We start from the raw sequence: 22,973 nt of genomic DNA on the forward strand, positions 1-22,973 counted from the left end.
CCCAAACCCCACTGGCTAGTTAATCAAGTTGAGCCGGCAAGGGCTTGGTTGATTAGATAACGAACCATGGATATCCAGTGTTGTCGAGTGGAGTGTTATCTTCTCGACTAATCAGTATACTCGAGTATTACCACCAGTGTTTAGTTGGTGTTCGGGCCCGGCAAGGGGGTTGAATGGTGGACGGATTGGTGTGAAGCGAAGCACTACTGGATTGGTTACTTTACTTAAAGGTTGACGGAGTGTCAACTAATACTTGATCAAGCTCTGGTGAAGCAACGGGAATTTGGCTCCTAAGAGCCATCTGTATCCTTATACTTTGATTGTTATTCGTAGTGTTCTTGTTTCTTTTAGAAAAGAATTTTACACTCGCTCATTTTGAAATTTGCTACTTGAAGTGTTATTGCTCACTTTTATGAACTTGTTACGCTCGCTACTTTGTTACTTTGATACGTGCACTTTTAAATTATGGTCGACTTGCTATTTGGAACCTCACTGGATTTTTAGCTCATTCCATGCCATTTGTTTTCCTTACAGGGAATACGAGCGAGGCGTGAGACTAGTACAGGCTAGCATAGTCTAGTTTTTGAAAATTTTGCGATTGTACTCGCACTAATCGCTTAATTAGGATTGAATGTATTGAGAATTTAAATCTTGTGATATATTTGGGTTTGTACGAATGCTTTGAATAGAAATGAATGTACATGTACTTTCCAAAGTTGGTAACTGTTATTTCCTTTATTATTGAGGTTCTACTCTATTTGAGTTGGAGTGAGTGAGTGAGTCCTGGCGAGAGTTGGGCAGGCGGTCCGCTAAACCCTGGGGTACGCCCTATGGGGAGGTGGGGTCGTCACATACCCAAGGGTTTGGTGGACCGCCTACCCAACTCTCGCCAGAACGCACTCACGAATCTCAAAGAATAGTAACAATTCCAAAACTCCAATAGTATTAACCTCAAAGTAAGTATCAAAAGTTCATAGTTAAACATTACAGACCATCCAATGTTCCAAGTTATCCCTACTTATATACATATAATCGAACGAATAAATTCTAAGTCATTTAATCAAATCACCAAGTACAACTAGAATGGCAAGTTACTTAAAGCTAGACGCCAATTCTCGAATTGTCTATTTTCCCGCTTCCACGTTGCTAACGCCTGCTAAGGAAAACAAACTAAAAGGAATGAGCTAACGCTCAGTGAGACCAAGAAAACAAGCAAGCAAGTAAAACAAGTACCATAATTCAACTCAAGTGGCACATGCATCAAATAACAACAATAGTTTCACGTAAAACCACAAAAGGACTAAAACACGTTCATTAAAAGGATACAGGAGCTTTCAGGAGCTAATCCACAAGCTTGCCATTTCACGATTTTGGATATCATTTTTTTTTGTTGACACTCCATCAACCATGCAAATAACAAGTCCGTAGAATTCACTTGACACGAATCTCCATCCACCGCTTCACCCCCTACCGGGCCCGAACGCCAAATAAAAATAGTGGCGGTAATACTCGAGTATACCCAAGCAAGAACAAGTATGGTCGATGAGATAACACTCCAATCGACTTAATCAAGATAGAGGTACTGAGACGGGATGAGAGGCACCTCCCACTCAGATTGAGTATGGTACATGCTACCGCTCAATACTAAGGTCGACGAGATAACTCTCCAATCGACTTAATCAGGATAAAAGTATTGAGATGGGATGAGAGGCACCTCCCACTCGAATCGAGTGTGGTACATGCTGCCGTTCAGCACTTACAAGTCAACCACAAGTACAGGTCAATCAAGTTCAAGCGAGTACAAGATCATTCAAGAAGGGGAGGACGAGTGCGATAAAGTACATCCTTGCCTCATCAAGTTCAGAATTCAACACATAACACGAAGTATCATTCAAATCAAGATATCAAGAAACATGCACTTCACAATCATCAGTTTAAGTAAAATAACGTCTAAAGTTCGTCCCCGAGTTATGTCCTTGATCACCAACAAACCCTAAGAACAACCAAAATAAAGTATTATAAGAATAATTAAACTAAGGGCAAATTAAATTCAAATCAAGAATAAACAAGCTCTAGTCAAGGTTATAACTCCTGAAGTGGTTCATACAATTGCCCATCGATACAATAATTATTTTATCTATTCGTTAATAAATAAGTTATAGTTGTCAAACACGCGATGACAACCAACTTTTTCTTATGGTCTCTATAGTTAAGGTACGTTCATTAACTACTTCTCTAACTAAGAAACAACCCTTAGTGCGTTCGTAGAATTTAATATCTTGATTGCATTAAAAACTAGAAAATTCATTAGTGCGTTCGTAGAATTTAATATCTTGATTGCATTAAAAACTAGAAAATTCATGTTCTAATCAATAAACACACTACCAGGGTATATTTAAATTAGATCATATGTTTCTTTAATATGAAACCAATCACACTAGTCGCCACTAATTTAAGATAATTAAACAATTATAAATTTAACTATCTTATTTGGCAATAGTTTGTTTAGTTGAATTAAATATCGGGTGCCCTTAATATTCAAACAACAAAACAATCATGAGAAATTAAATCAGAAAACATACGAATACTAATGAATAAAAGAAATAAATAGAACAATTAGATCCCACAGTTGTATTAACCAAATCCTTCGTTATCTTTTGACTAGAAAAAAAAAAGAAATTAGTTACTCTAACCCACGCAATTCCATTAATAAAAGTTGCATGAATATTCAACAATAGAAGAAAAACAAAGGAATGAAAAAGACGAAGGGACAAGCTTTTTGTTTCTTGCCCGAGACTCATTAATTGCCATCCAAAATCGTCTTTTGGAAGTACTAATCACTCGGAAAAACCAGCCACAACTATCTCCTACTCTTTTGGCTACTTTTTAGCTACGAATAATAAACTCCTAAGGAGAAAAGGAAATTACAAAAGATAATGTCCTTGTTTCCTAATTTCCTATAACTAATAAAGATAACTTCCAAATCTTCAACAAACGGTTGTCTAGAGTTTGACTCGAACTTGGAAATCTCCATGATTCCCAAGCTTTTTGGACTTGAAATGTGACGACCCCACCTTCTCCTAGGGCATACCCTAAAAGTTAGCGGATCGCCTGCCTGACTCTCGCCAGGGCTCACTCACTTACATTAACTTCAGAGATAACATTTTGATAAACCAAAACCAAACGCCCCAATCATATAATTAAAATAAAAGAAATTCATAGCATACATATAATTTTTCTCGAGTTCTCGCATTCTTCCCCCCTTAAGAAAATTTCGTCCTCGAAATTTCGTACTTTTAATCATAAAAGTTCCGGGTTTTCTTTCCGTATTTTATCTTCCATTTCCACATCACTTTCTCCAATCATTCATGTTTCCACCAAATCTTAACCAAAGGGATTTGTTTCTTAGCGTTTTCTCTTTCCAATTTAAGTATTGTAGCGGCTACTTCCCCACGTATATAAAATTTAATTTCTTTAGTTATACAATTCAATTGGGCATTATACCTAATTAAACAATCCATACCTATGATAACATTATAAACCTGACGTTATCACTCCTTCAACTCTATAACTCTCACAACTAGTCTATATACGAATATGTAATCAATTATACATGCATACAATTGCAGTTAATTTCACTCCATATATATCATTAGTACAAAGTAAATTCACGATCAATTAAATTACATCACATAACAAAGTCAATTACAGCATATATCAAGCTCAAATACACTTTAATATGAAGTCAAACAAGTCTTTAGTATAAGTACATTCAGTATCCAAACATGGCAAAGTTCCAACTCAATCATCCCAACCTAATGGTTTATTGGGTCAGTCCATAATAGAGCTGGTAGATCCTTGAAATTCCTATCTTTCTTTACAAAAGTTCAGAATGTCTCTTTAGATTGATCATATCCTATCTCACACTAACTGTCCGGTTCAAATATCTTAAAATCATCCCATTCAATAGAACTATTAAGTCTTGGCTTTAACATTAGTCTATCCTTACTTCTAAATTTATGAGATGAGAAATAGATCAAATTTACTAACTTTTAACTTTTATACATGTTCTCACCCTTTCCTGTTTCTTGTCATCAATAATTGTTATATCAACTACTTATAGACATGTTACGATAAGTATTTCCGTAGACCCATAAACTGTAACGATTCACCATAACATCGTTGCCCTAATAATGACAACCTACTCCACATATTACATTTCTCTGAATTCCACTGCAAAATAATTCATTTTCTTATTTCATCCATCTAAGTCTTGGCTTAATAGTTAAAGCGCCATTAGCCTAAGCCTTGTCTTAATCTTATCCATTGATAGAAGTCTATTTCATACTAACTACTGTGTATGATCATCCCAACATAGCCAAGGTGACAATTTTTTTCAAGCGCATTTACTAATCCAATTACCCCATTAGTAAGACTAATCAAAATTCCTTAGTAGATTGTAGGTCTATTAAGTCTAATATCAAATCAAATAGTATGATCATTACCTATGTGCATCAATGGCTCTTAAGTATTCTAAATAAACTCAAATATTTCATACATTGAGTTTTCTAATAACTTAACAACTAGGTATCTTTATCCTATTGGACGTTAGCCCCAATTTCATCCAATAATTCTCTAGTAAAATTTAGGGAGCCACAATTTCACGGAGAACTCGCATATATTTATTTGCAATGGTAGCATACTAATCACATGGCAAATTTGTTAAACTTATCTCTCGCCACTTTTGAAAACTCTCCGCACGGTTTAGAGCTATTCACAACTACATAGTTCTTACTTAAATTGTTATTTCACCCAAATTCTAGGTCTAAACCCACATTTTTGGGTAAGAGATGGCATATAATCCATTTACTATTGAACGACTAGTAAAATTATTCAAGATCTCACTACTAGCTCTTCAACTTTAACCTTCAAAAGCTAGACTTGGTCCTTTCGATTCTACTTTCCAAATTTAATCATGATTTCTAGTCACATCATAATGCAATATACTAAATTCTTCCTAATTTGCAAATACACCATTGAATGAAATATCTGGTACTCCAGTACAAGAATCTGAAAATAGGATAATTGTGAGAACCAAAAAATATATATATTTTTTCACATTTTCTCAGTATTATTTTATTTTTTTTGCCTCCATTTTATACTTTCCTTGGAAATATTAAATTTTCTATGCATTTTTATAAGTAAGTATAGTTTTAAATCATTTTCATGGTATAAATTAGCTTATGTAAAGTTTATGTAAAGTTTAAAGAGTATTAAGGACGTGGGGCCGCTAGTGCGGTTAGTCGGGTAAAATTTTGGCGACTAATTGAAGTTTTGTATAAAAGGATGTTATTTTATAAGGTGATTAGGGATTAGCTAGGTGGATTAGTGTTAGAAGATTAGGATGTTGGAGGACATTCTAAAAAGCCAAAGTGGCTTGAAACCATTGCAAGTTGGACCTTTGACCAAGACCATGATTTCTTCTTCTTATCTTGACCAAACCTTTTGTTTTCATCATTTCTTCTTCTTGTAAACATGATGGACGAAATTTTGAGAGAGAAAACGAAGAGAAAACACGAAAAAATTCAGCCTTGATCTCTTGCTTAAATCATGAAGAATCCAACGAAAAATCCTAATCTACACCGATCAATCATGAGGTAAGCTTTGAGAGAAGCTTTTGGTGAAGTTTTAGAAGAAGAAAATCTTTCATCCCTCTTGATTTGCTTGTCACCTTTGGGTTAGAGGTAAAGAGTTGAATATGGCAAGAAACTCTCTCTCTACTTCAAATAATTGTAATTAGTGGCTTATAGTTGCAATTTTGGTAGTATTATGCAATATTTCATGGTTGGAAGAAGTGATATGGAAATTTTCAGTTTTATTGGTGAATTTTCTGCCCATATATGAAGCTTAAAGGTTGGCCATGATTTACTAGCTTTGATATGTGACATATCTAGTGTTATGTGTTAGTTTGTTTTGCTTAAAGAAATTTCCAGCTTGGATGCATAAATTCCAGCTTAGGGTTCCATTGGTAGTAATCTACCTTGTTCTTCCCGATTCTTTTTGGCCATGTTAGAGGCCGAACTAGCCTTAGCACAAAACATGAAAGTTTTAGATAATGATGTTTTATAGTTGCTTACAAAATTTCAACTCAATCAGATCACTGTAGCTCATGAAAAGACAAAATTACCCCTGAGACTGCCCTAGGTAGAGTCCAGCAGACAGTTTTGACGTTTCCTCATGTTGGCTGCGTTTTTCACCTTGATCCGTACCAAACCAGTCTTTGACCAAAACATCAAAATTTTAACCCTATGTTTTAGCATTCCAAATCCACTGAATCACCTCGTTTGGACTTCGGTAGCCTGAGTTATGGTTGTTTATGCATAGTACGGTTAACTAGCCCGAATGTGAGATTCTGGTTCTATAAATGGCAATTTTGACTTAGATACACTACAAACTGGACTGAGTAGTCTTCATCAAAGTTGTAGACCTTTGTCTTAGCTTCGAAACGGTTAAATTTCACCTCAATCCGATGAGCGTAGCCTTGGTTGTGTCCGTTACGCAAACCAATGTCAAATCTGTCTTTTGTTTCTTGACTCAACCTTCATTTCCGCACATGTTCCTAGCTTGATTTTGTACTTGTATGACTTGGAACCTATAGAATGGCTATTGAAATGAGATGATTTTGTGTGTGACTTTGGGATTGATTGAGGAAAACAATAAAGCCATAAATGGCTGAAAAATAGATAAATACAAAGGGCGTGCTGCCCAAATTTACACTCAAGGATTAGGTAACGATTTGAGAGCGAATACCATATGAACCATCTAGGATATTTGCGTCTTCTTTTATTGAGGTATATAAGTTAGAATCTGGCCGAAACTTGTACCCTTGGAAAATGAAATTTTTGACTAATAGAAATACGTTTTCTTTGTCACTTCAACTCAAATGGAGATTTTAAAGTTTTACGAGTGAGCATAAATTTTACAAATATTTTACTGATGTCCTTTGGTTTAAATGTATTCTTTTCACTACCAAAGTCATATTTATACTTTGTACTAGTACGTATTCGAATTTTCTTTGAATTACTTAAATCTTTGATAGTTGAAGCATAATGTGTTCTTTTGATTATATTAGGGTTCCTTGGTAATTAAGGGTAATACCCGGAAGAACAGTTTGGACGTTATTTTGCGTAAATAGGTAAGTGTTCCTTGTTTGTTATGTTTTCTCTTGACTATGTGGCTTGTCACTATAAGAAATTGGTTATCAGTGACAACTTTTCTCTGTGACGAAAAAAAGTTGTCACAAAAGGGGATCCTTTATTGACGACTTTTTAACTCGTCACAAACCTCTAATGGGAGCCAACTCATTTGTGACGACTTAGAAAAGTCGTCACTAGTAAATTCCCGCCAAGATTTAAAAAGAGCGCGGGGAGTGTTTAGAACACACAATAGTGACGACATTAAGAACATCATCACTATTGCTTGCCCTATTTACGGACGACTTTTTGTTGTCGTCACTGATCACTAAAAAAAAAAGTTATTAGTGACAACATTTTGTAGTGATGACAATAAGTCGTCACAAAAGGAGCTTCTTTAGTCGCGACACCTAAAGTTGTCACAATTGCATCAAAGCAACTAAATGTTTAGTGACGACTCGTTATTTTCGTCACAAACTACACTGCAAGAAATATGGTCATTAGTGACAACATTTTCTAGTGACGACAAAAGTCATCACAAAACGTGGTTGTTTAGTGACGACAAGGAAAGTTGTCATAATTGCTCAAAGCAACTAAGTCTTCAGTGACGACCTTGAAAAACGTTGTCACTAAAATGATCTATATAGTGACAACTTCTAATATCGTCACTGTCACTCTACCGATTCGGATTTAGTGACAAGAATTAATCGTCACTGTTTAAAGTACTTATTTCTAAGTCACTTTCATTAATTCTACTGTGCCACCCTAACTTTTGCGATTTAGCCCCAAATGTTGTAAAAAATTCCATTAATTCCGTTATGATACCTTAACTTTTACAATTTAGCCCCATATGTAGTACACCGATTTCTTTAATTCTATTATTACTCCCTAAATTTTGTAATTTAGCCCCATATGTAATTCACCAATTTCATTAATTCTACTATGGCACTCTAACTTTTGCAATTTAACTCCCATCTGTCATACACCAATTTTATTATTTCTATTATGGCACCCTAGCTTTTACAATTTAGCCCCTATTTTTTTATTAGGAAATTGCGAATGGTATCTTGATAAACTATGCATAAATATTTTATAATTTTCTCAAATTTAAGTAATAATTTGTTATAAACTCTAAAGATATATCTTTCATTACAATAGTTATAAGGTAGGCAGGTCTTTTTATCAATGGAATAAGAAATTTATGCCAGATTTATCTTTTGTACTACATGCCAAGTAGTATTAGCAAAGGAATAGCAAAGTACTACAAAGTAATTAACAAAATAGCCTTCAGGGAGTGTAGTTTATGGGCAAATGAGCATTATCTATTCAAAGTACCAACTTTTTATGGGCATTTTACTCTCAAACATATAATTTATGATAAATTTATAAATGTTTGTAAGTAAAATTCAAAAAGTGTTACACTGATTTCTTACAAAACGAAAACTGGCAGGTTATCTTTTCAACATAAATTAAATTTTTTTTAAAAAAGAAATGGCCCATAAAGTACCAACTCTTTGTGGGTTTCCTCCATTACATGAACAAATATTCTGCTCTTTATGGGCATTTCACTCTGAATCATTTAATTTATGTTAAATACATAAATGTTTGTAAGTAAAATTCAAAAAGTGTTGCACTAATATTTTTATGAAAGGGAAACTGGTAGGTTTTGTATTTAACATAAATTAAATATGTGAAAGCAAAAAAAAAAAAAGAAATTACCCATAAATCTATGTCTTGCAAATCTATACTAGTAAAATAGTTTCAAACAAAATTAAACATTAAAATAAACTGTAATTTATACACATTAAAATATCTGTAATTTATACACATTTTGCAACTACTACTTTGTGTTTTCTCTGTAATGAATTTTTTAACTATTGAGAACTTAAGTTTTGTCTTGCAAATCTATACTAGTACAATAGTTTTAAACAAAATTAAACATTAAAATAAATGTTTGAAAAAGAACAAAAGTACATTTATCACTTGCAGTAATGTAACAAAATTTTCTCAACCATTATCAATATTTCACAAAAGTATTAAAAACTAGCAATTGACAATATTAAAAACTATCAATTTAATTAGTGACGACTTTTCTTGTCATTATAATCTTGAATAAATTAGTGATAACATTATGTCATCACTAAATTTTCTTTGATTTTGACTTAACAATAATGTCTTATTAATAGCATTTGATTATTTTTAATGAAAGTCTGTTATAACCATAGAATTTGATTTTCGTTATTTTCAATTAATGATGTACTTTAGTGCTGCAATTATAAAAAAGTGTAGGGCTAAAATATTTGCAAATTATAAAAGTATATTTTCACTTATATGTAATTAACAAATTTTGCCACCTATATTGATGAAAATTTGTGTTTTTGTACTAAAAAATAAAGAATAATACTATAGCAATAAAATCTATGCTTCAAACCAAATTAAAAATAAAAAAAAAGCATGATGATTGGTCTCAAATGTTGGGAAAATGATTATTTTTATTGAAACTATGTTATAACCATATAATTTGAGTTTAATTATTTTCAATTACATGATGTTCTTTAGTGCTGCAATTATAAGAAATTAGTATAAAATATTAGCAAATTATAAAAGTACATTTTCAATTATATGAAATTAACAAATTTTGCCACCTATGTTGATGAAAATTTTTATTTTTTGCTAAAAAATAAAGAATAATACTATAGCATTAAAATCTATGGTTCAAACCATATTACAAATCCAGAAAAAAACATGATTTTTGGTATCAAATGGAGGGAAAATGAGTGAAGTCAAAATTTTGATCAAATCATAGTGAAAGTGCCGCGCAACAAAAACAATATCCAAAGCAAAGCAAAGACCAAAGCAGCGGAACACATTCTGAAAACAAAAGCAACGGAACACTTGGTCTGAGTTAAAGCAACGGAACACTTGAGCAACACAAACTTTCACCGAGCTGAAACAAACAAGCTTCTGCACTGAGCACAAAACAGAGCTTCCGCACGGCACCTGATACTTTCACCCACACAACAAATCCGTTCTCTGGCTTCTCACTAGCATCACCATGGCTGTCCAGCATTAAAGGGCAAGGTTTTCATTGGAAAGGTTCATTTTTCTCTCTCCTATACATTTTCCCCAATTTTTCCAAATCCCTAATATTCTACAATATTTTTTGCAAATTTCTGCCCAAAATCTCGAAGCAGCTCTTGATTATTAGATGCTATCATAGCTATGTTGTTATTTACTTGATCATTTTCTCCAATTGCTTTATGGCCCTAATTTTGATAATAGCTTTTGGCATATCCTCTAGTTTTCTTCGTCAACCATATTATCACATCACTAAATGACTTTCTGATCTTAGCCGGTGACCACAATTTCATTTAGCTATGGTTTGTTTTTCAATTTACTTGACCGAGCTCAGGTAGGACATTAGGAACTGTGATGAGTCAATTTCAGGCTAATTGTAAAGCGCATAGCCATCAGTGGAAGCTTTAAGGACTTTCACTAACCTGGAATTGGATGTTCTCATATTTAGTTCAAAGTCACGTATTCCTTAAAAGATATGAGCAATTTGAAAACCTGTCTTTCTTGTTAGTAAACTGATTATGCTGAAAGTCCCCTTTTTCCTCAAGATACTCCAGATTCTAAGTTTGTTAAAAGGAGATGCTAAATTTATCTTTAATGGATGTTAAAGAGGCTGGTGGAGAAGGTCTATGCCTTGTATTCAAGTCCTTACAGATGCATGCCTTTTTTCCTTTTTGCCCCCTCTTCTCTTTTTGCGAGACTTTTCTGCTGCCAATAGAGTGGTGCACAGAAGCTAGAAGTACCTGTTCAGTGGTATGCAGTTGTCATTGTGCATTGCCCTTGCTTCTATTTTTCATTTTTTTTCCCTCCCCTGTAACGTTTTCTTTGACCTTGAAATCCCATGTATTATGTGCATTACTGAACACTTACAATCTTCATGGTCAAAATTTGTATATGTTACGAGGTTTGATTGTACAAAAATAGAGCATATGAGTTTTGACTGCATGCTCTTTTTTTGCCGTGCAAAAAAGATTGATCTTATATGGCTCTGTAAGTATAATGGGAGTAGATTGGTCAGTATGTGAGGAACTAAAGCAGAGAATTAGATAAGGAAGAACTGGAACTAAATCATTTTGTAAGAATTTAAAAGGCTTGTATGGCAGATTACAGTTATCAATAAGTTGGAAGCTTCATACAGGGAGACTTAGTTATATTATATAAAAGCTCCTTGTTCTGGTTTGATTAGAGAATCTTTTGGTCCTATAGCTGTTTGCTGGTTTATTCCTCTATCAGTGGTTAATTGAATAGGTTACTGTGGGTTATAATATCTGAATACAATTCTTAAGATGTTGACAGTGTTATCTGTTTGCATTAATTCTTGGTTGTCTATTATAACAGGTTGAAATTGCTAAGGCCTATGAAAAAGGTGGAGCAGCATGCCTCAGTGTATTAACAGACTAGAAATACTTTCAAGTAAGGATTTAAACTCTTCAGTCGTTTGGTGACTTTTTTCTTCAGGGTCATATAAGCCTGTCTCTGCAAGTCAATGTATTTGTTTTTAAGTTAATTCTTACTGCTAATTATCATCACTACTTTTTTGTTTCTGTGCTCCATAAAATAAGGGAGGCTTTGAGAATTTGGAGAAGATAAGGAATTCAGGAGTGAAGGTATTTTTTTTCTTCTTGATGCATATTTCTGCTGAATATTAGCTCGAAGTATTATTTTTGAAAGTGATTGCTGAAACAATTTACATGTGCAGTGCCCTCTGTTATGCAAAGAGTTTGTTATAGACGCTTGGCAAATATACTATGCTCGCACAAAAGGCGCAGATGCAATCCTGTTAATTGCTGCTGTTTTACCAGATCTTGATATCAAATACATGACTAAGATCTGCAAATTGCTTGGTTTAACACCACTTGTGGAGGTATGGTTATTGTTTTCTTCTTTCTTTCCTTTTGCTGTCTTAACAATTAATAGAACTCAATTCCCTCCTCACTTTTAGTGTTAGATTTAGGACGTTTAAGTCAGGGTAATTTTCATTTTCTTGTTTGTGATTTGTACAAAAATCGGAATATCAACAAAAATCTGTAATGATATCTCAAGTTTGTTTTTCGTCTTCTTCATGAAGAAAAAATTTCTTTTTTAAACATATGTAGGTTAGTGGTCCTTCTGTTCTCATGAAGGCTGTCTAATAATTATCTTGGTACTTTACTTGAAGCAATTTTGGTTTTATTTTTTCCTGATTTTGGTTTTATTTTGTTTTTCTTGTCAAGTAAAACGTTTGAAGTATCAATGATTTTGACCTTTGTTTGTCATATCTCATTTTTTAGGTACATGATGAGAGGGAGATGGATCGTGTTCTTGGGATTGATGGGATTGAACTTATTGGAATAAACAACCGTAACCTCGGTATGTTTCTAAAGAAAATTCTATATCGATCATTTAAATCTTCTCCTTCTTGATTGTGCATTTAAAGTTTGATACCTTGATATTTTGATTCTGAAGCTGCTATCAAGTTTACATTCGATTGTAGCTGTATTTGGACAAAAATTAGTTCCTTGTATTCTTACTAACATCGATGAGAAGGCCTAAATATTTTCAAGTAGCTAATCATTTGCTGAAGTGTATATCATTTGCACTGTGATGCTATAAATAATAATACCAACAAATTAATTCTGTTATGACAATCCCCTACTACCCTTTTTTTTTTTAACTTTCTAGGAATTAACTTCTTTGACATACTTCCGCACGGCACCAATTGCTAGATGCCAAAATCTGGTGCTGGATACTCTTCCTAGTTATATCTCATCTTGCTTAGTGCTGATATTCAATATGGTTGCATGATATAACCTTTTTCTCTTAGAATGGTAGTTCGTAAACAGTCAGTCAGGAAAAAATGAGTTAGGTAACAATGGGTAAAGGTGCTCATCTTGAGGATGGGTGAGTGGAAACAAGCTATAAATCCGAAAAGAACAAGGATGAAGATGATAAAAAATGCACAACCTAGAAAAAATGTTAAAAGAGCAATGAGTAGCTTACAGAATCAGTACAAGTCATTTGTTGGAGTCTTGCAAGTTAATTTAGCTTTGTCTATCTGCAGAAACATTTAAGGTTGACATCAGCAATACTAAAAATCTTCTTCAAGGAGAACGTGGGAGAATAATCCGAGAAAGAGGCATAATTGTGAGTATCCTATTTCTGCACTTTTCTCATGCCCTTTAAGATTTCTCCTTCTTTGTTAAATTGTTGACAGAGGCACATGACTGCCTCATTACATATTATTTTGTCTAATCACCAATGTATTCATTTTCCTGTCTTCAAAATCTTTAGGTCGTTGGTGAGTCTGGACTTTTTACACCTGCTGATATTGCATACGTGCAAGAAGCTGGCGTCAAAGCGGTATGTTATGAATGTTTTGTAGGAAAGTTGTCTACTTTTTCTACTTCCACAATCATTTCCCATTCCCTTGAATGTATGAGAAGGGGCAGGAAAAGCTGCAAGCAGGCATCGATTCTAGTTGTAAACAATAATTACTGTGAGAGTCCAATTTAATTGTTCAATAAGTTGAGCTATTTAAAGAAGAAGAAAGAAAATAAAAAAAAACTGTTTTAGAGAGCTCTTTAGTTGAGCTTATGTAGTGTTGTATTTGTATAGATTGGACTGTGATTTCTAACTTCTTGCTGGTGTTGTAATATGTGGGCCCAAATTATATGAGGTTCTTAATGAATTGTAATTTTTGTCTTAATAATCTAAGTCTCATTACTTGTTCTTTATTATTGTACTCCTCCCCTTACCTACTTCTTTTACTCTTTTATGACAGATAAATGCTATTCATACTAGCTTTTGGAAGATATCTATGGTTATGGTTGAAGAATGTTGAAGACAAAATTGCCTTTTGCTCATGGAGTGGTTCATTAAGATGTTCTTCAATTTCTTAAACTGTGATTGCTTTTGTAAATGTACCTTATGTACAAGTGATATTTTGGACAAATGTTATTTTTGTAGGCATTAGTTGGGTAATGTACACTTGAATTTGGCATTTGAGAATGCTATATTATTACCATGTAATCTAATGCAAATACTTTTGGTTATCAATCGTTCATGTTTATTTGTATGGTTTGTTTAAAATCAATGATTTAGCAATGATTACAGGCCAAATTATGACTATTAAGCTATTGAGAAATTATCTAATGACAAAAAAAAGTTGTCACAAAATAGAAAATAAAAACTCCTTGTCACAACAGAGATTGTCACTAAATCTAAGCTACATTTGTGACGACAATTGTTGTCAGTAAAATAGTTATATACAATGGCTTTCGGTGCTTTTTAGTGACGATTTTAAATAGAGCATTTTTAACAAAAGATCAAGTCGTCAATAAAACACTTCCGGATTGTCGTCACTAATGACCACTATTTAGTGACGACAATCAGGTCGTCACTAAATAGTTGTCATTAGTGACGACAATCTGGAAGTGTTTTATTGACGACTTTATCTTTTGTCAAAAATGCTCTGCTTAAAGTCGTCACTAATGACAACTATTTAGTGAAAATGTCGTCACTGTTTACTTTTACCGACGGGGATTTAGTGACGACTTTGTGACGATCAAAAAGTCGTCAATAAAAGGTATTTGTGACGATATTTGTATGTTCTGTGATGACTTTGTGTTGTCACTGATGAACAATTTTCTTGTAGTGTGTTATGGATGTTTGCCAACCTGTTAAATGCTTTCAATGATTGCTTAAAATGAGTTTTTTAGGCGAGTGTGTACTTTATCACACTCGACCTAAACGAATATAAAGTTTTCAATGAATGAATGATTAAATGCTAGTTGCGCATGGATGTAAGCCTTTTGGCTGAACTGGGCCCTGCCCTTGGTTACCGATCGACTCGAGCCAGAAGCGGAATCGGTCAGGTGATATGGTGACCCTGGGTGAATATTTGGTATACTCGAGTATTACCTTGTTGTCGGGTAGAGCCTGGCCAACGTCCAAGAGGGGGTGAATGAAATGAACGAACGAATGTCAATGCAAACGAGGGTTTTACTTACAAAAATGCATTTTTAAATGATTGGAGAAATAAGGGGAATGACAGAAGAATGAACGAACGAACGAACGGACAAATAGCTCCCTGTGAGCCCGTATCCTTTTAATAAATGTGTTATTATCGCTTTCCATTGTAAATGTTTCTTGAACTATTGATACTCTATGATTAATGTATTGGATTGATTGTTTGATTATGTGTTCGGAACCTCACTGAGCTTTTAACTCATTCCTTTAGTTTTGTTTTCCTTAACAGGGGAAGGCGAGCCAAGACGGGAGCTTTGTATAGACTAGCTTAGGCTAGATCTCTATTTTTGTAATGGTTCTCGCCTTAGTGCTTGGCACGGGCTGGATGTATGTAGAATTGAGAACCTTTGTATATTCGATGTTTGTACTCCCTTTTGAGATAGCAATATATATATTCTTGTGATTTTATTCAGGTTTTAAGTGAGGACTGTGGTGAATGACTGAGTCCCGGCGAGAGTTGGGCAGGCGGTCCGCCGAACCCTTTGGTTCGCCTTAGGGGGAGGTGGGGCTGTCACACTAATTCATAGCTCAGGCTAGCCAGTTCCATGAGTAAATCACCTATGTTTGAGATTCCTACCCAACATACATATCTAATTCCCTTAGCAATAGTAATTAGTTCAACACTTAATAAGCTATTCCCCACAGTCCGAGAACTCTCTCCCGGCTTGAACTCATTAAGAGCTCTAATACCACCTGTGACAACCCCATCTTCTCCTAGGGCATACCCTAAAAGTTAGTGGATCGCCTGCCTGACTCTCGCCAGGGCTCACTCACTTACATTAACTTCAGAGATAACATTTTGATAAACCAAAACCAAACGCTCAAATCTTTTACAATACCAAGCTCAATACAAAAGTTTCAACCATAATATGAAACGAAAAGATTTACAATCATAAAAATCTTCACGTTAACTCCCTAAGATCGCTCGTTCGTTCCCCGACCACCAACTCCTGTAAGGAAAACAAAACTAAAGGCCTGAGCTAAAGCTCAGTGAGGTTTGCCGAGCAAGCAACCTTTAATAAACACTTAAATCAGTACAATTAAGCAAGTAGTGCACATTTCACTGTACAATCACTTTCATTAAGCAATTGAGGAAACACTTCACTAAACAATCACTTTTAAAAGGATACGGTGCTCGCATTAGAGCCACTTCAATGTCATTGAGCATGCATTTCAGTGTCAAGAGACACTCATTTCACTGTCATTATACATTCATTTCAATATCATTGCATTCACTCCGCCAATTCACCTCCTTATGTCCTTCAAAACAATAAACAATCCCTTACATTCAATAATCAGTTCAATAATCTCCCAACCTCATGGTAATACTCGAGTATACCGAAACATTTATCCAAAGCTACCGTCCTACCCGACCAAGCCCTTTGCTGGCTCGGATAGTCCGTTGAACAGAGGGTTTTGGGGCCCAGTTCAGCCAATGCGGCGAGGTACACATACGCCTTACATTCATGCGCACTTACAGTAACATTCAGTCAATTATCGACCTTCAAACTCAACTAAGTCGAGTGCGATAAAGTACATCCTCGACTTAGAAGGCGATGAACAATTGAGATACACTTCACAAGGAATCATTTTGTAATAATTCATGATAAACACATTTGTCACATAATTTCACTTAGATACACATAAACAGTTAAACACATAAATTCGAAAAACACTCACCCTAATCAAAAGTTACACTTCGATCTCGAAATTGCTTTCTTGCATACCGCTGTCTCCTGAGACAAGTTATAATTGCCATAATTATTTAACCACTCATTTGGTGAAGTTCTAAAGTTTAATCAACATACGTGTTGTATTCTAGCCTTAAGTCACCATTCCACCCAAAATCTAAGTCATTGCTATGTTTAAATGAGGCGACTAGTGCATTTTCTCACATTCATTCGTGACTTCAACTTTTAATTTCCAAAAGAAAGGAAGTTTAAGTAGCAATTCCAGTATTGTGACTTCACTATTTTTATACTTTTAGATTTATCGTACTCAATCTCAACATTAACTTTTAATAAGGTAAATTTTAGAAATAACTACCTTTAAGGTACTTTATTGTCCTATAAATCTCTTTTACTTAAGATCATAAGTAAAACTAGTTTATTACCTTAACGGTGAACACACAATGCTTATAAAGCCGTTTGAATCATGTTTTATTTGTAGATGTTCATTGATTATTTATTATCCTATTATTTAAATTATTAGAATCAATTTTGACTTTAAAATATGAAGTATAATGTATTCAATATTTATTCCACATTTCATTTCAAGACTTATTGACTTTATCATTTTTAAACCAAGAAATATACGTATTTTCCAAGTTTATAATTCTAAAATGAATATACAATTTATATATTATCACTCATCATTTGTTACTTTATGATTTAAACTACTAAAGTCAAGCTTGGCTTACAACACAAGATATAACATATTTTATATTTATTTTACATTTTATTTTAAAATTTATTAACTTTATTATTTCAGACCAAGAATTATACATTTTTCCCAAGTTTGTATCTTTATATAATATTTAAATCATGAATATATCTTTCTCAATTCAATATTCATTAATTATGGCTTATAGACATCCATTGATTTCCCTTTTAACTAGCTAGATTCTAAGCGGTTTGTAAATTAAATTTTCTTCCACTACACCAATCCCTCAAATTTTATAGTCTTTGAAATATTTGTAAGGACAATATTAAGTGATTAGAAGCCAATTTAGGTACGTAACTATCATGAGTTTTCCTCTCATTTGCTTTAATTTAACTCTACTCGTGGAACTATATATAGCCATTAAATCTCAAAACAACCGTAGCTACCATTTATGAAAGCTTACAAGGTTGGAAATTAGTAGAAATGCTGGTTAAAAGTTGGTTCCTCACGGCTAGCATCTTAGCAAAGTGCATTCGGGAACAAAAGGAAAGGCAACGAGAAAGGCAGCTTTGCCATCCTCTGGTATTCTGATTATAACTGGAGCTGCGCTTATCGGATTGAGGCAAATTATATAGCTTTTCGAAGCTAAGACATAGACCTACATTTATTATGAAGACATTGACACCCAGTTCTTGCATTTTCAAGGTCAAAAATGTACGGTCAGAAGCACCTTCTGCTTCACTCCCTCGGCCAACCAACCTGCACTCATTTCTACTTTAGTATGTAGTTGAGTTTCTACTGGTTTCGCTCGTCTTTGTTGAGGTTTAAGGTCTGGATGACAGGTTACACTTACTACACAGGTTTAGGAGCTAAGGTTTATAGAGGACAGCCACGGTTCCCTTCCTTTCTCTTTCGGTTGCTGTCACTAATTTCCCACGGAACCGTAGCCAGCAGTTAACATTTCCAGCCTTGATATTGCTCACAGGTCTATCTTTTCTTGCTTTTAACCTCTCAAGTATCACATGCATCAGCCTATAGATGTTATACAGGGCCTGAAACATGAGTTCCAGTTACAATCTACCAAAGTTTGCAAATAACAAGACCAAAGTTGCAGCAGCGTTTCTTCCTCCAAATTTGCTGTCTTGGGATTCTAGTTTTGGTGTGGCTTTAAAAGTTCGGCATGATCTCATCTTAACAGGCCTTATTCGACAGTGTAAATAGGGTGCATGTCAAGATATGTGGCCAGAAAATGTATGTAAGACATGCAACAGAAGACACAACTGGAAAATTGCAGATTAGCTCATCAAGTATCACATAGCAGCTTCAAACGAACATTTCCAGCTTTTTTACAAGACTCTTCAGCTAATCTACTTGTAATACTTAAGGTAAACATTTTACATGCATTTCCTAACATTATTCTCCACAGAAAACTCGGTTAACAAGCTGCAATTCCAGTTTCATCCTCTCGGTCATTTCAGTTTTCTTCTCTAGCACTTAGTCAGTCACTAAACAGAATTTTCCTCGGTCAAGAACTCATTTTCCTTGCTAAATTTTAACATGCAGCTTAAGCATTCAATTATACCAGATAAATAAGAGAGTGTTACAGCATTTTACCTCTCTTTTAATACAACCAAAGCCGAAAAGAAGAAAAATGCAGGCAGACTCCTTCCTCCTTCGATTCTTTAAGATGAAAGGCTCTAAGTTCTCCTTTTTCTCTACCTTACACTCTTACTCACTCCGTTGTGGCTGGAAGGAACCAGAGATGCTCCCTCACTCTCACTCTTTCTCACAAATTTTGGAATGAAGAAGAAAAGTTTCGGTTGCTCTGTTTTCTTTCTTTTGTTTCCTCTCGGTTGATGATATCAAAGTGGCTGATCACTCAGACTTCTTCTTCAGTCGGTGGTTGATGGTTCCAAAGTTCATCCACTCGGTTGTTACTTCTAGAGTTCAGACATTCTACTGGCCGCATGGTAGTTTTAACCAAGGCTCAAGGTTAGTTAGGTCTTTTAACATTAGCTCATTTGCTTACTAAGGCTGCAATTTTTATTAATTCACACATTAACTCCCAACCTCATTTGTATTTCCTTGATCCAGTAAATTCTCACACATTTGGTTTTATAGGAAATTAACTAGACATGTAGCTCGTTCAACTATAATATATTCAAATCACACAAATTACGGTATGCATATTATATGTTTATTTGATTCATATAATTTTTAATTTTAATTTTTTTTTACATCATTCTAGGATATTTCTAAATTCTCAATTTTATATAAATTCAATTAGGCATTTAATTTAACCATTTATTCGTTATAATATTTCTAATATCGAAGTAATTAAAATAAAAGAAATTCATAGCATACATATAATTTTTCTCGAGTTCTCACATGAAAGCAGGTCCTGATCATGCCACCATCAAATTAGTTCATAGCATGCTGGAAAATTGCCCCTTTAACTACTTTTTCGCTCCATCGTTCTACAATTAACATCAATCACCAAATATAAGTAGAATCTATCTAATAATGCAATATTTCGCAAATATCAAGTGAAAATATTCACAAATTTAATAGCAATTATGCATCATATCACTTCCCCCCACGCCTAAGCCGTGCTTGTTCTCAAGCATAAAAACAGCAAGCCAATCAATTGAGTTCAAACAGTGGCTATTGCTCAAGTCACCCATTGCAATGATACAATCAAAACATATGTCAAACATTAGTGGTTAATCTCCAAAAAAATATCTCTCTTGTTAGATTGTAAAACCAAGGACTTTTCAAATTCCTGACTAACTAATCTAAGAATATAAAATATTCAACCAGCATTCGTCAACAAATGGTTCTACTATTAAGCAAAATCTTGACATTAAAACTCATGGATCAGCAGGCCAACATAATCGTTCACATACTTTCACATTTTTCACTATTAGCACATCTGTTTTTCCTTTTCTAAAATATCCCCACACTTGAGTTTTTCTTCTTTTTTTTTAACTTTAGGGAAAAAAGTTTAGTTCTTAGCCATTTAAATCTTTTGACGCGAACTCCGACATCTATCAAATAAAGGAACCCGGTTACTCAACTTTCAACACCATAGGACCACATACTCATAGCTATCACTACTTTTTGATGCTAAAGTCGACACTTTTGGTGAAAATCTCAAGTTACTAGGTAGTGATATTAGCGGAGTATAGCCAAACATGATTCACAATTAAGCACAAAATACAATTAAAGACCACATCAACCCGCTTCATTTCTCAAACAGGAGAACTAAGATTAATAGTTGAACTAATTTACATGAAAAATGACAAAAAAATATTTACAGTGCCTAGAAAAGTTAACCAAAAATTGCAAAAAAATCACAAATTTTCAAATATTCACCAGAGAAACACCCTTAGATCGTACCATGCTATACTTAACACAATAACATATAAGACCTTAATAATAGGAAGATTTGAGACATCTAGTCATTGCTGACCACAATTAGCCACAAAAAAATGCACGAAAATGACAAAACTAAAATAAAAACACTTAAAATGAATGGTACCGCTATACTATACTCTCCCCCTCCCCTCACACCTAAATTTATATTGTCCCCAATATAAGCAATAAAGAACAAAAGAATCGAAAAAGGATGACAAAATTCCCTGATCAACGAGAAGGGCATTGTAGCTATGGGTAAGGAGCAAAAGGAGGAGTACAACGGACGCAATGGTTGTAGCACTAACCACAACTGGCAAAGGAAAGTAGTGGCGATGATGTCCAAACTCAATGACACTTTCTGAATGGCAACGGCAAGGAGTTAATCGTCTGGAATACAAGAGGTAGAGAAAAAGAATAAAAAGAAAGAAAGAGATGAAGGAAAAAGAAAGAAAAGAAAAGAAGGAGAATAATTAGGTTTTGGATTTTTTTTTACACCCCCTTGCTAGAACAAGATATGGGCACATCTTATTCTTCTATAGTCTTTTGATCGTGGAGTTGAAATTTGCATGAGGTTCAGCATGACCTCAAGACATGGGCACGTCTTGTCGCATTATTGTCTTCTGAAATTTTTGAAATTGAAATATGAGTTTGCCAATCAGTTAGGTATGGGCATGTCTTGTTGGGTGGCAGTCTTCTAACCATTAAAATATCAAAATGAAAATTAAACACACAAAATGCAAGAAACCTAAGATAAAATACTAAAAAATAATAAAAATGAACTTAAAAATTGAATTGGGTTGCCTCCCAATAAGCATCTTTCTTTAACGTCTTTGGCTAGACATAAAGCATTATTTCTCAATCCAGTTGTAATTCAAAATTTTTTGCAATTGATGGAATTTTTTCAGGATATAAATCACCATTGCATACAACTACTTTCTTTAACTTTTTGTCCATTTTCACAGCATAAGTTGTTTTCACGTGATGTTTGGTCGCAGCAACATTCAACTTATCCCTGCAATTAAACTTAGAAAATTCTCGCATAGAGAAATTAATAGCATGAAGGCAAACATAAAATGAGCGCTAATAAGATGTTTCATTACATCGAAAATATTAAAATGAACTACTTCTCCATCAAATTTCATCGTAAGAGTACCCTTACTAATATCAATCTTAGTTTGGGTAGTACTCAAGAAGGGTCTCTTTAATATAATAGCTAATGGATTTGGAGAGCTTTTATCACACATGTAAAGCACATAAAAATCAGCAAGAAAAACTAATCCATCTACTTGTACTAAAACATTCCTGATCGCCCCATTTGAATAAACAAATATATGATCAGCTAATTGAATTATTATCTCTATTTCTTTCAAAGGTCCTAGATTTAGGGAATCATAAATAAATTTAGGCATCACATTAATAGAAACACTTAAATCTAAAATGTCATTTTTAATTCTAGAATGTCCAATCGTACAGGAGATAGTAAATATACATGGATCCACACATTTAGGTGGTAGTTTTCTTTGTAAAATTGTTGAGACATTCTCACCTGTCACGATTTACTCATCCCCTCTCAATTTCTTCTTGTTAACGCACAAGTTTTTCAAGAATTTTGTGTATTTTGGCACTTGTTTGATCGCGTCTAACAAAGGGATATTGATTGCCATTTCCTGAAAAACCTCTACAATCTCTTTCTCTTTGTTTTGTTTCTTCGATTTCTCTAGCCTGGTAGGAAAAGGAACCGGATTAGATTTAACTTGAATCACAGGAAAGGGAATTACCTTGGGAGTTGTCTTGCTTACTCCTTCTTCTAACTCCTTCTCAATTTGATCTTCACTCTTATCTTTAGGAACTATAGGTTTTGATCATTCAATTTTCTTTCCACTTATGAGAGTTATGGCG

The 22,973-nt window shown here is 34.2% G+C and overlaps 1 pseudogene; it reads left to right on the forward strand.

Annotated features, from left to right (window-relative positions):
- LOC113782324 overlaps positions 1 to 14,061 on the forward strand; it is a 56,418-nt pseudogene extending 42,357 nt beyond the window's left edge.
- Positions 14,062 to 22,973: the final 8,912 nt, after the last annotated feature.

The sequence above is a fragment of the Coffea eugenioides genome, chromosome 9 (assembly GCF_003713205.1).
Source record: "Coffea eugenioides isolate CCC68of chromosome 9, Ceug_1.0, whole genome shotgun sequence".
Lineage (NCBI taxonomy): Eukaryota > Viridiplantae > Streptophyta > Magnoliopsida > Gentianales > Rubiaceae > Coffea > Coffea eugenioides.